The following is a 15,035-nucleotide window of genomic DNA, read 5'->3' as shown; positions in this document are numbered from 1 at the left end:
AAGCATTGATTAGGTTTGTACTGTGTTCCAGACACTATGCTAAACTCTGGAACATAAAAAAATAGCAACATCAATCCTTGCCCTCAGGGAGCCCACATTCTAATGTGGGAGACAACAAAAATCAGTATATATGAGATACATTGATGATAAATGCAAAGACATCTCAGAGTAGAAGGCACTAGCCTCTGATGAAATCGAGAACGGCTTCCTATAGAAGGTAGCCTCAAGGTAAGAGAAGAAATATACCTCTCTAAGGAGGAGATACTCTTTCCTAGAGTAACTGCCCTGGGGCAGATCTCATTCACTTTGTGCTAGTTATGTCTGGGTAAAGATGTCTGAGATTCAAACTATTCGGTGTACAAGGCATAAGCGAGATCCTGACAACCTTGCCAACATTTCAAAAACAGCAAGGCGCCTGTAACACACAGAAGCCAGAATGAGGACTGCAATTTATTATCAGCCTTAGAGTCTGTGGTTTAAACTCACAAAATGAAATATCTGTCATTTTAATAAACTTCTTACAATGATTTTAAACATGTCATTAAGTCAACATACCAAAAAAACTAAAAGAACTCTAAAGAAGCTGTTTTAAAGATAGCAACCATGGGGATGAAAAGTGTTATCAGAGGATAATAGACTCCTGCTGGCTAGATAAAGGACTCAACTCCTAAAGCCAAAATAAACACAGGAGCAAAGCCAAGGCATTTGTTTTCCAAGTGGAAGACATTGATCCTATGACACATTTCTATTACAATGGATTTATTTCTGTTGTAGCCAGCACTCTGCTAGATGTAATTATGTTGTCTGAGGCAGGGTTGCTCAGTATAAGCAAAGTGGGTCTCAGCATATAGGGCCATGTTCACAGTATGTGTGTTTGCATTTCTAAAAGGCAAAGACGTACACCCTGGAAAAACCAAACCAGTAAGAGGATAATTGTCACCACGATGTGGGATGCTTATTTGGACCCCATTCCCTATTATGACTTCAGTAATCTTACATACAAAAGGCCATTGAGTTAGGCAAGGTTGGACACACAAGAAAACTATGTTTTTCCTTGTAGCAAATATACATTCAATCTCCAAACTGGGTGTAGGAAGTGATGTTTTAAGAACCAGATTGAAATTGCCTGAAAATGAGGGACATCCACTCAGGTATATTATTTTATATGGTTTTGACACATTCTTGCTGTGAAATCTGGTGTTTCAGGGGTCAAGGAGTATAACTTCGGATGTAACTCTGGAGGCAACTAAAATCTAGATGCAAAAAGTGAAGGGATCACTTCCCATAGCCCTTAAGTAAAACCTCAGAAAGGGCAAAAAGGTAGAAAAAACACAAAACAGAGCAGTCATTTCCCAAACAGCATGATAATTTATAAAACAAATAGGAGTAAATAATTTTATGCAATGTCTATATAATACGAGTATGTAAGAACTCTTCTAGCTACTTTCCCAATTCCTAATCATTTTGTCCCTAATGGGTGCCTGATTGACTCCTTAGGGTTTTAGAGGTAACCCAAAGGGGCCAGGGTTTCTAGTATTGTCACTTATACATGAGTCCCTGTCAGTAGTTCTGGCACTTATTACATATATAACCTTAGTCAAGATACTTTATTTGGGGTAGCTAGGTGGTAGAGGGATAGAGCACCAGTGCAGGAGTCAGGAGGACCTGAGTTCAAATCTCACCTCTGACACTTGACACTCACTAGCTGTGTGACCTTGGGCAAGTCACTTAACCCCAATTGCCTCATCCTGGGTCATCTCCAGTCATCCTGATGAATATCTGGTCACTGGATTCAGATGACTCTGGAGGAGAAGTGAGATGGGTGACCTGCACAACCCTCCTTCACGCAAAACAAAGTCAAGTGCAAGTCATGTCATCATTCCTCTGATGGCATGGTCTTCTTTGGCAATGAAGAACGAACTCACACTTTATCTATTTGTGCCTCAGTCTCCTAATCTATAAAGTGAAAGGGGTGGACTCAGTGCTCTTTGAATTCTCGTCTGGCCCCAAATATATGAAAAAAGGAAGGAAATGAGTCAGAGAAAAGTAGAATGACAAAGAAACAGATACAGCAAAGAAAAGACATAGAACAACAGATAAGGAATAATGAAACACAGGGAGACATAGAGACAGCCAAGAACAGAAAAAGAGACACATGTAGACATGCATGAGAGGACCAATTGTTGTTATTTGTCCTTCATTCTCCAAAAGGACCAATGATATCACAAGGGTGATTTCACTTGTGAGTGAACAGGATTTAAGCGAGGCAGAGCTGTGCAAAGTCACTAGCCTCACTCTCTCTTCCAGGCATCAAAGTCCAGTGGTAACAAAAAAGTGAAGACTGATGGCCATCGGGTATGCAGAGTATGACCTTGACCTTTCTAAATTAAGGTCTTTCCCAAGCCTCAACTGTGAGAAAGAGACAGAGACAGAAAAAGAGAGACAGACAGACCTTTTGCTTGGCATCTTTAGTCAAATATATATGCCCTAAAGCTTATCTCAAATGATTCTTTCTCCAGGAAGGCTTTCTTGATACTTTCAGTTAGTAATAATCATTTTTTTCCCCTGAATCTCCTAGAGCTTCTATTGCTGCTACTGCTTTTCTCTTTCTTTGGGGTCTTTTTTTCCTATTCTATATTATATTTACAGTAGCATGTCTTGTTTATTTTTCTTAGAGTAATTATATTTATGTCATATCTCCCTACTAAAACAGGAACTCAGTGAGGGCAGAGACTTTATCTCATCTGAACTTTGTATTTACCCCAGACCCTAGAAAAGAAAAGATTTTATTTTAATTCAGTTCAGCATTTATTAAGGGTGTACTATGATTACTATATACCTAGTATTACAACAGGTTCTGACACTTAATACATTTTGGAGGTGATTGGATGGAATAGAATAATAGCTCCTTCTTGTATTCTATTATGCTGTCACTGAAGCCCTTTGAAGGTATATTGCAATTTTGCATCCAAGGTTTTGATACTGTCTCCATAGACTAGGTCAAATCAAGTTAAGCCTGAGAAATTACTGTTGCTCATTTGAGGTAGGATGGTACAATCTCCCTTGCAGGCCAATACTTCAGAAGCCAGCATAGGTCATCTTTGCAAGACATAATAGTACCTGAAGGGAGAAGGATCTTTTCAAGAATTAGACCAGAGATGTAGGGAAAAATAGATTGTTGAATATTATTACCCAAAATGTTCTCCTTTTAATGACTCATTTAATCTTTAACACAAGGGGTTTCTGGACAAACAGACGAATTTGCTGACACAAAAAGGTGATTTCTGTCAGAATGTGATAAGCAGTTGAAAGTCCTTTCATTTCTTGGTCAGGATGTAGAACAGACATGTAATGACATGAAGGCTAGTGTGTGACAAAATCATGGGCACTTTCAGTTTTCAGTTTAGCAATATATAGCTTTCTCAGAATTAAAATGTAAATGGAAAATTTTATTGCATTTAAATATAGAGTTGGATGTTAACGTAAAAAATGGCAAAACTGAAAAAGACCTAACAAACATGAGATAATAATAAAAATAACTTTCATTTACACAGTGCCTATGTTCTATATATTATGCTAAAACATTTTATGAATATTATCTCACAATAACCGTGAGAGGTAGGTGATATTATTATCCCCATTTTCCAGATAAGGAAACTGAGTCAGGCAGAGATTAAGTGACTTGCCTAAGGTCACATAACTGGTAAGTGTTTGAGGCCAGATTTGAATCTCGATCCTCCTGCCCAGTGCTCTGCACCCCCTATGTGTCTAGCTCAATGTTCAGATCAATAATCCTCTTTTGTATTTGTTATAAAAGAAATAACTTTCTCTGGGAGCTTAAAGCAGTCTATTGACATTTATCTAATGAGCTCTTCCACCACCTCAAATAGATGGAAATGGAATAGATGAAATAAATAATCATTTTTAAGCATAACTATATGCCAGGTGCAGTGCTCAATGTTTTATAGATATTATCTAATCTAAGATAACATAATGGATAATTAATAGATAAAATGGTCTGACATTCTCCCTGGTTTTACGGATTTGGGGTTCTTTCTCATGATCATAGAAATAGCTGAGAACAAAATCTGCCTCTTCCAATGACGTGCCAAGTAGTGTTAGGTAAGTCATTTGGGATTGACACTAATGTCTGGAATCAGTAAGCTACTCATTATTTCAAAATTTGAACATTTGTCTGACTGTTTATTATTCTAAAAAATGATGTGTTCAGTGTGGCATAGTGAGAAAAGCATCACAGCGAGTGATAGAGGCTATGTTCCTTATTAGCCATGTTACCTTGGGCAAGTCCATCTAACTCTCTGGTCCTCAATTCTCTTTTATAAGGAGGGTGTTTGACAGGATTATCTTTAGGGTCCCTCCAGGCAAAATTTCTAATTCTTTCTTCATCTGGGGGACTTGTTTTGCTTGTTTTCACTAGAGAATGTTCTACTAATGGCTACACAGGCTTCTGATGTCCCTGGCAGGGAAGAAAAAGTAGTAAAGCATCAGATATCTTTGTCAGTAAAGTTGGACTGATTTTGAATCCCTGCTGGTAATAACAAAGTATGAGAAACTCAAATACATTCTCACTAATTCACAGTCACAGATGGATTTCTAAAAGACCAGACATCCAACATGCCAGAGTATGGGCAGCATTAGGACAGAGCCAACCAAGCAGGGATAGAGGCTTGAAGATGGATAGGTAGGTATCAAGGTTATTCACTGTTCCAGCAGCCTAGAATATCTGAAGGACATTGAAACTTTGGAAGCCAAAGGGATCAATATAGGTAGTCTATGTTTTCATAATATGAAAACTAAGTTGCACATATATAAACTAGGAAGGCAACAGGAGGGAAATGAGTAAGCAGGTCAAAGGGGTTAAGATAGGAGGAGGCTTTAGGATTCAGGAGTTAGGTAGCTTAAGGCAAAGGCTCTACAGAGGAGACACCAAGGTGAGTCAGATCTTAAACAAGGTAGTATTCACCACACTTACCTCTAGCACACTGCATAATTTTTGCTGGCATTAGTGACCCTGGGTCCAAGGCTAGGGGGTAAAATGTAATCACAACCATCACTCTGGTCCTAGATGAAGAAAGGACAGAGATCCTGCTGTTATAAGGATATTCCTACAACATTTCACTTAAACAAACAAATAAACTTATTGCCAAGACTTGCTTGTGCTTGCTGCCAGGCCAGGCTTCCAGATGTCATAGGAAACAGTAATACCTTCTGCTAAGAAGGTGGATACCTGTGCTAAGACTCCCGGGACCTAGGCCCAGAAGAGACCTTGAACATTTCAATCACCCTCCTTCATCATCAGAATTCTTCCAATCCATTAATACTCTCTTTGGACTCATTTTCCAATGGATAAAATATTTCCACCTCTCTTACTCTTCCTCAGCCTAGTGCTACTGAACACCCACCTACTGAAAATAGATCTCTTCCTAAACCCATACAACTACTTATTCCCATCTATGTCAATTCTATTCCAACGTCCCAACTCCAATTCTGTCCAAATTTTCCACTCTGCCCCCTAGAATCCTTGCCCCATAATAACACACTTCCTTTCATTTTTAGACCTTTTGCTCTCTTAGCTTCTCCCATCTTCTGGAATTTAATGAATCCTGGACTCTCCCCACATAACACTGAATCCATGGGCATCTTTTTTTAATATTAGTTTCATCTTCTTTCATTCTTTTTGACACATTTGTCCTGGTAGAGGAGTTTGAATGTTCGACCCATTTCTACTATCAGACTCTCCCTTGACTACCTGTAAGCAGAAACCTCTTTTCTTTTGTATATCAATCTATTCACATTTATCACCCAAACTAGAACCTGGTGGTTCCTATCAATCCCCAGGATACTCTCTCTCTCTTCTCAAGGTCTTTTGTGCCTGGCTTACCATTTCCTGATCATCCTCACCTCCCACTCTCATACTAAGGGATTTCAACATACATTTTGATGATCCTTTAAATACTCTAACTTGCCAGGTCCTCAGTTTACCAGCTCCCATCACATTCTTTTCAACACTCCCATTAGCTACATGCTGAAATGGTCATAAACTTGAACTGGTCTTCACAGACAAGTGTCCTGCTTCCACATTCAAGAACTTTGAAATTTCTTTATCCAGCCTCTGAGTTAAAGAATGGATAAACGAATTATGGACCATGGATGTAGTATAATATTATGATGCTGCAAAAAAAAAAAAATAATGATGAGCACAATAGATATAGAGAAGCAAGAAAAGACTTATATGAATTGATGGAAAGTATAGCAAACAGAGCCAGGGAAGATAAGCACACACATACAAATGTGTCAATAATATATAATATACACACCATGAAAACAATGAAAATGGAGAGAACAAGGAGCACAAAACAACCAAAAAACAAAGAAAGTTACAAAATTATAAAGAACAAACTCAGCCCCAAAGAAGATCTATGACAATATACTCCCCCCTGTTTCTTTGAAGAAATTTGGGTCTACAGGCACAAAATAATTTATGTAACCTATTTTTAATATACATATTTTTTAATTTGATTAATTTTTTATTATTCCTTTTATATTCCTTTTATTCTCTTTTAAAAATATCTTTTACATTATAAGGGATAATTCTCAGGGAGGGGACAAAAGAGTGAAATCTAGGGAATATTAAAAAATCAATAAATTATTTTACTTAATTAACTTGATATTAAAAGAAATTATTACATCTAATAATCATTTTTATGGTTCCATATCTCCCTAAATCTTACTACTCCTAACCGATTTTTTTATTCTCATCATGACCTCAAATCTACCCAATTAACCAGTAAATAAGCATTTACTAAGCACCTACTATGAGCCAGGAACTGTGCTAAGCAATGAGGAGACCAAAAAAAAAAAAAAGAGCAAATGACAGTTGTTACCCTCAAGGAACTAGAGATCTAATGTGGAAGACAACATGCAAACAAATACACACAAATAAATAATCATTGACAGAGGGAGGTACTGGAATTGAGAGGGATTGGGAAAGGCTTCCAATAAAAGATGGGATTTTAGCTGATACTATAAGGATGCCAGGGAAGCCAGCAGGCAAAGGTGAGGTGTGCTAGTGCTCTAGTCATGGAGGCCAACCAAAGAAAATGCCTGGAGATGGAGCGTCTTCTTCACAGAACAGTCAGGAAGTCAGCATATCACATGTTCTCATATTAAGCAATAAGGTATAAGAAGACTGAAAAGGTAGGAAGGGGCTAGGTTATAAAGAGCTTTGAATGATAAGAAGAGGATTTTATATTTGATCCTGGAGCTGATAAGGAGCAAATGGAATTTATTAGTAGGGGAGAGACATGGTCAGATCTAAACTTTAAGAAAAATCATTTTGGTGGCGTAATGGAGGATGGATTTGAGTGGGGAGAGACTGAAGATAGGCATACCCACAAGAAGGTTATTACAACAGTCCAGGTGTGAATGAAGTGATAAATGCTTGGGCTGGAAGAGTCATAGTGAGAGAGAAGAAAAGAAGGTAGACTCAAGAAGCATTACAAAGGTAAAAGTGATGCACCTTGGCACCAGAGTTACTATAGAGAGTAAGAGATAGTGAAGAGTCAAGAATGACTCCTAAGTTGCAAGCCTGGGGAACTGAGAAGAGTGTGTTGCTTTCTACACTGAAAAGGAATGGAAGAGGGGCATTGGGGTAAATGATGAGTTCCATTTTAGACATGTCTAGTTGAAGATATCTACTAGCCATCCAGTTCAAAATATCTGAAAGGCAGTTGGATATACAAGACTGGAGATCAGTAGAGAAGCTATGGCAGGATAGGGATTGAGGCAGGATTGAGAATCATCAGCATAGAGATGATAATTATTCTGATGAAGTCACCAAGTAAAGTCATATAGAGGGAGAAGAAAGGAGGGTCCAGGACAGAATCTTTATCCTCCCCCTTAGTACTTTCCTAAGCTATCATCCCTGCTCTGCCTACATTCTACTACCTTCCTAATTTACCATCCTTGTCTTATTACCCAACATAACTTGCCAAATACCAATCATGTTTTACTCTAACCATCTTTTCTCCATCATCCCTACTTACATGGTGCTAATCAGAACTGGAAAAAAATCATTAACTCTACTAAATAGGTCCTCTAAAAATTTGTTATCTAATCCCAAGTGAGCCCTCTCTGCAACAAAGCAATCTGTTTACTTCTTCCTAATAAATATTCTCTGCCACTAAACATAGCAGCTGTTTCAAACCCTCTCTCCTTTCCTCAAGCCTACCGTAATACCCTAACTGACAATCTCCTCATTGAAAAAGAAACTGAGGCCATTTACCAACAATTTCATCTTGTCTCTTTTATTCATCTCACACCCCCATCATACCCTCCCCTTCCATCTCCCCCTTCACTCCAATATATGGTGAAGAGGTAGCTTTTCTCCTTGCCAAGTCCACCACTTTACAGGTAGCCAAGAGTGTGCTGACGCCAACTCAAACATGATTTGTGAAAGATGATTATTAAATTTATAAGGTGAACATTTGTAACTCAGAAATCAGCAAATATTACAAATTAGGAATTGATTTATTGTTTTGTTGGTTATCTAGATCTAAGAAAGTAATGAAGGAAATGTTGATAATTCTAATTAAACTTAAAAGTGCTTTTTTTCAGAGAGCCTATTGTAAAACATTTACCAGCACACCCTGCATAGACCCTTGTTCTTATTCCCTTACATCTCCAATAAATTGCCCTCACTATCATCCTTCCCCCTTCCCACCTCCCTCCCTTCTCTCTCTCTCTCTCACTCTCTCTCTCTCTCTCTCTCTCTCCTTCCCTCCCTCCCTCTGTCTCTCTCTCTGTCTCTCTCTGCCTCTCTCTGTTTCTCTGTCTCTTTCTCACTCTCTGTCTCTCTATCTCTCTCTCTCCTTCTGTGTGTGTGTGTCTCTCTCTCTCTGTGTCTCTCCTCTCCACTTTCTCTTCCCTCCCCACTATAATCATCATCATCAGTCTCCTCTCCATATTCACTTGTTCATTTCCTAGTGCCTATAAACAGGCTCATCTCCATCTTTAATAAATAAAAAAAACAAACTAACCCTACCAGATCTTCCACCCATTCGAGCTATCTAGCATCCTATATCTCTCCTTCCCTTCTCATTAAACTCCTTGAAAAAACAATCTGTACTTGTGGCATCTACTTCATCTCTCACTAAACCTTCTTCAATTTGACTTCTGACATCATTGTTAAACTTTTCAATTTTCTCCAAAGTTACCAAGATCTTTATATTTCAAAACCTATGGACATTCTCCGTCTCTTGAAATCACTATAGAATTGACACCACCCACCATATTTTCCTCCTGGACACTCTCTCCTTCATGATTCTTTCTGGATCCTCCCTTCACGTGTCTGAATATTCCTTCTCAGTTTCTCTTGCTGGATTTACATGTAGGCCAGACTCACTTTGGCTGGGCCCCAAACCTGTTTTTCTTTTCTTCTTTACACTATCTCACTTGGTGATCTCATCAGCTCCCATGGATTCAATTATTATATCTCTGTGCAAATGACTCTCAGATCTATACATTGAGAACTGGTCTTTTTCCTGAGCTCTAGTCCTCTAACATCAACCATCTATTGAAAAATTCAACTCGACATCCCATAGGCATCTTAGACTCAAAGTACACAAAATAGAACTCATTATTGTTTTCCCCAAAATCCATTTCTTTATATAACTTCTCTATTTCTTTTGAAGCAACAAACATCCTGCCAGTGACCCAGGGTTACAACCTCAGTGTTATGTCTAACTCATCAGTTTCAATCATCATTTCTATATCCACAGCATCTCTCATTGTGCTTCCTGTTTCCCATTCCTGAAATATTCTCCTCCCTCACCTTTGCTTTTCAGAATACCTGACTTTCTTCAGAACTGAACTTAAATTTCATTTTCTGCAGGAATCCTTTCTAAACTGCCAGCTTTTAATGCCTTCCACTCTAAAATGATTAGCAGTGAGCAGTGCTGGACTTGGAGACAGAAAATCACAAATTCAAATCTGGCCTCTCACATTTATTAGCTTTGTAACTCAATGTCAAATGAATTAACTTCTCTCAGTCTCAATTTCTTTGGTAAAATATGTCATAGCATCTACATCTCAAATTTGTTTTGAGGGTCTACAGAGATAACAAATATAAAGGTCTTCACAAACCTTAAAGTACTATTAAGTACTAGCTTATCTCATTTGTATTGATTTAAGTCATGTGAGGGCAGGGACTATTTTCGTCTTTCTTTGTATCCTGAGAGCTTAGCACAATGCCTGGCACAGAGGTCACATTTGATAAAGCTTTGGTGATCAATGGACTGATTGTAAGTAGGGCCTCTGACTAAGTAACCTAGTGGATAGAGCACTGGAACTAAAATTAGGAAGGCCTGAGTTCAAATCTAGCCTTAGACAGTTATTAGTTGACCCTGGGCAAATCACTTCGCTTTGGTCAACTTCAGTTTCCTCAAACTGTAAAATGGGAATCATAATAGCATCTTCCTCCAAGAGTTGTTGTGAGGATCAAGTGAGATAATATCTATAAAGCACTTGGCAAATACTAGGTGCTATATAAATGCTTATTTCTTTCCTCTTCCCTAATTAATCTAACTCTAAATAGTTCTTCCTTACTGTGGAATTGTGAATAAAATTCAGTGTTGGGCTGTGGTATATGATCTATTCAGTTTATTGAGAGCACAATGTCCTTTCAATTTCTTTCTCTAATATTAACTCCTTTGCGAATTATTCGTTTGTTTTGTTGGCGTTAGCAGCTCTCTGTCCTTCCTTTGGAACCAAAACACTTAATTACCTCCCTTGCACCAGGGGAGATAAAAATTACCTAAAATAGCAAGTTTAAAAAGAACAGACAAAGAGAAATGGCTTTTCTCAGGTTAGTGTTTTTTGCCAGTCTGAGAGAAGATATTGTCATCTCTAAGCTGCAGTGAGAAAAGAGGAGTTGGGGGCGGGGGGGGGAAGGAAGGGGAACGTTGCATGGAATGAAAAATCCAACAACTTTCTTGATTTTTCTAAATCAGACCTTCGTACTGTGTGCACAGTGTTTTGTTTTAAATACCTGTTTTATGAAATTTGAGATCAGATGCACCTATATGTAAATGTAAAAGCAAAAACCTGTTTCAGAGCTAAATATAAATGATTGTGTATGATCTACCATGTGTTTAATGGTGCCATGTGTCTGGATAATCGTGAAACCATCTAAATATCACTGCCCTTTTCTTAATCAGGAGTTGGATTTACTTTAGTCCTCTGATCTCATTTGGGCCACGATGAACATCTTATAGACTCAGCAACACCCACTTCCAGGAGAAAGCATGGAACAGATCAGGGATCATACAATACATGCTCTGCGATAAAAGTTCAGCAACATTGCTAGCCAGGGCCAGTATCTAAGCAGAGCTCCCAGAGATCCTGAGTGCTACCCTTCCAGGTTTATATTACCTTTTTGTTTCTCCCTAGTTTAACTGATTCCATTGAACTTGACCCCTTCCCTGCCTAGACCCAAAGTATCTGCTTGATGCTTCTTTAAACACCTGGACCTAATCTCCTGTTTTGCTAATTGTCTAATCATTAAAATCTTTTCTGTTCCTCTCTTTCTCTGTATCTTTTTCCTGCTTCTTTCTTTCCTTCTTTCTTTTTCTTTTCTCTTTCTTTCTTTTTTCTTTCTTTCTTTCCTCTTTCTCCTTTCCTGTTTCTCCTCTGTTCTCTCTTCTTTTTCTTTTCTTATTTCTTTTCAGCTTTTCCTTTCTTTTCCTTCCTTCTTTCATTTTCTACTTTCTCTATCCCTCCCTTCTTTCCTTTCTTTGGTTCTTTATTTCCTTCCTTCTTTTCCTTTCTTCCTAAAAACATTAAGTACCTGCTGTGTGTATAGCACCCTGCTAGGCATTGGAGGAAATAAATTTTAGATAAGATTCAATCTTTACCCTCATTGAGATTTGGTAAGGAGAGGACAAAAGAATATCTAGTTATAACATGTCCAAATCTATGACTTTATCCTTGCCACTGAATCAGAAAAAGATGGCAGACCTGATACAGAAGCATTCTGACATGTCAGCATAAAATTGATACAGAAGATCATAGAATGGTAAGTATAGAGCTAATAGAAAGCAAAAAGACCCTCTAGTCCAACCTGCTCTATTATAAAACAGAAAATAGAGATCCAGGAAGTTAAGTGATTTACCTAAAGCTGCAAAGATAGTTAGGGGTATGATGTAAGCAGCCATCATAAAAGACAATTTAAATCTTATAGCAAAAACCAAATTAAGCTCCAAGTGAATATGTGAACTGAACATAAAAATTCATTTCATTTAAAACAAATTAGATAAGAATGGAAGGAAATACCTTTTACAACTATGGTTCAGGGAAAAATTCTTAACCAAGGGGCAGAGTAGATCACAAAACCCTAAAAAGAAAATTTTCAATTACACAAAATTAAAAAAAAAATACCTTTTGCTTGAGCAAAAGCAATGAAGACACAATAAGTTTCAAATGGAAATAATAGTTGTATTATATACCACTGATAAATGTATAACAATTGTTGCTGACATTTCAAAATGGCCAAAGGGTCACATGAACCAGTTGGTTTTTATTGTTATAGATTTAAAATAGCTGTCAGTTTATGTTCCTTTATGTTCCATTAGTTTACAAAAATGGAATCTAAATGAAGTAAATGAAGATGTGAAAGATGAGTGATACTGAGTTGAATTCTAAGGATGTGACAAACATTGAAAATCTTAGAACTTAATTCAAAGGAAGATAAAGGAGATAGTGAGATTGAAGAAGGTGGCCTCTTTGGTTTTCCTACTGATATATCTAAAAATGTGACAAAGGCAAATGCAGAAAATGCTGATAAATAATATCCATCTAACATACGCATAAATATGTGGAGTAAGTTTCAAAAATTACACAAAAAGTATTGTGAACTGAAAACCTTAACAATTTCTACAAGCAAGGAGAGCAAAAGAAAATGTCCCAAAAAGGTAAACTGAACAATAAAGAAAAGTCTGGCAGTCAGCAGTCTTCAAATGAAGTTCAGTGGAAGGAGCTTACTCAGTATTTTAGAATAAATGACAAGCATGAAATTCCTATAAGCAGCAGAGCTCTTCTAAGGTCATCCACTGAAACCGGCATAAAGAAGTCTGCGGTTGAAGGGGTTATTGAGAAAGCTAAAGAACCAAGCAATAGGTTGGATGAATGGGAACTTGGTGTAAAAACCTGCCAAATCTATTGCTTGGGGCAACTTTATAAAAGCGGAAGAAAAGAAAGATGATAAAACTACACTGGAGGCTTAAAAAGAAAAAAAAAGGAAGAAACATACATGTGACTTTGAAGGGAAGAGATGAAAAAGCCAAAGGAAGGAGGGATTTATGTAACTAGGCCTTGAAAGGAAGAAGATAAACCTAATATAAATAAAATAAACATCAGAATAGTGAAGAAAGTCCGATATCTAAGATTCGCAGGGAACTAACACAACCATGTAAGACAAAGAATTATTCTGCAATAGACAAGTGACTAACAGGGATGCAGAAAATTTTCCAAAAAAAAAACAAAAAACCCCAAAACCAAAAATCTTCAGATTATAAATGATCCTATGAAGACATGCTCTGAATAACAGAGCATGACTAATAACAGAAATGAAAATTGAAACAATTCTGGTGTTTCACTTTGAACCCTGTGAATTAATATATGACAAAAACCAGGAACCCTCAAAGTTAGAAAGACTGACAGAAAAACAAATACCCTTATTGATACAACTATTCTGACCATACTCTATCAATTTGGATTTACATGAGAAAAGTTATATTCCCCAAGAAAGTCAAAGGCAGAAGCAGAGGCCCAATATGCATCAAAATATTCACAGCAGTTGTGTGTGTGTGTGTATGTGTGTGTGTGTGTGTGTTAGCAAAGAATTGGAAATGAAGTTTTAAAAAATAGATTTCAAAATAAATCTACTCTTCTGACAAGACCCACATCTTACTCTTTAAAGTGCTGCTAACCTCTCAGTCTGAGTCTTTGACTTGAAAATTTGTGTTTCCATTCAGCTAGGATCTTCTGGTTTTTCTCTATGTTTTTAAAATGTTGTCCATTGATTAGGGAATACCTAAACAAACAGTGACATATGAATATAATAGAATATGATAAATACAGAGAAGCATGGAATGACTTAGATAAACTGATGCAAAGTCAAGTAGGAAGAATCAGGAAAACATTCTACACCTTGACCACAATGTAAATGGCAAAAAAAAATAATAATGAAAAATAACCACAGGATAACTGAAAAAGAATGTTACAGAATTACAAAGACCAATATGGTCCCAGAGAAGAGGTATGAGAAGACACCTGCCCTGTCGATTACTAAAATACCCAGACCTTTTTCATAGGAACTGTCATCTAGCCTTCCTTTCCCTTTACTGTATTTGTGAAATTGATTTTTGGAACTTAAGACTTTGTATTCATTTTTAATAAATATAATCTTATTCAATTCAGCCCATCATAACAACCAAAGATCTTTTAAGATCCGGACTCTGTCACCCAACACGTTCATTATCCTCATTTTTAAATATGACAAATATGCCATCTAGGTCTTCATCCAAGTCACTGATTAAAACATTGAATGTAGTATAGGACCAAGAACAGATCCCTTCCACTGGAACAGAGGCTTTCCACTGGATACTTCCTTCCAATTTGACATCAAATAATCATTAATAAGACCTCTTTGCTCTGTTCATTCAATCAGTTCTGGGGGTAGCTAGGTGGTGCAGTGGATAGAGCACCAGTGCAGGAGTCAGGAGGACCTGAGTTCAAATCTCACCTCAGTCACTTGACACTCACTAGCTGTGTGACCTTGGGCAAGTCACTTAACCCCAATTGCCTCATCCTGGATCATCTCCAGTCATCCTGATGAATATCTGGTCACTGGATTCAGAAGGCTGTGGAGGAGAAGTGAGGCTGGTGACCCGCACAGCCCTCCCTCACTCAAAACAAAGTCAACTGCAAGTCATGTCATCATTTCTCTGATGGCATGG

General features: G+C 37.5%; 1 pseudogene; it reads left to right on the top strand.

Moving 5' to 3' along the window:
- Nucleotides 1–12,694: 12,694 nt before the first annotated feature.
- LOC140503221 (protein FAM204A pseudogene) lies at nt 12,695–13,352 on the top strand (annotated as a pseudogene).
- Nucleotides 13,353–15,035: the final 1,683 nt, after the last annotated feature.

This window comes from Notamacropus eugenii, chromosome 5 (genome assembly GCF_028372415.1).
Source record: "Notamacropus eugenii isolate mMacEug1 chromosome 5, mMacEug1.pri_v2, whole genome shotgun sequence".
Taxonomy (NCBI): domain Eukaryota; kingdom Metazoa; phylum Chordata; class Mammalia; order Diprotodontia; family Macropodidae; genus Notamacropus; species Notamacropus eugenii.
The sequence above is the reverse complement of the archived record's forward strand: the minus strand, read 5'-3'. Positions and strand labels throughout refer to the sequence as shown.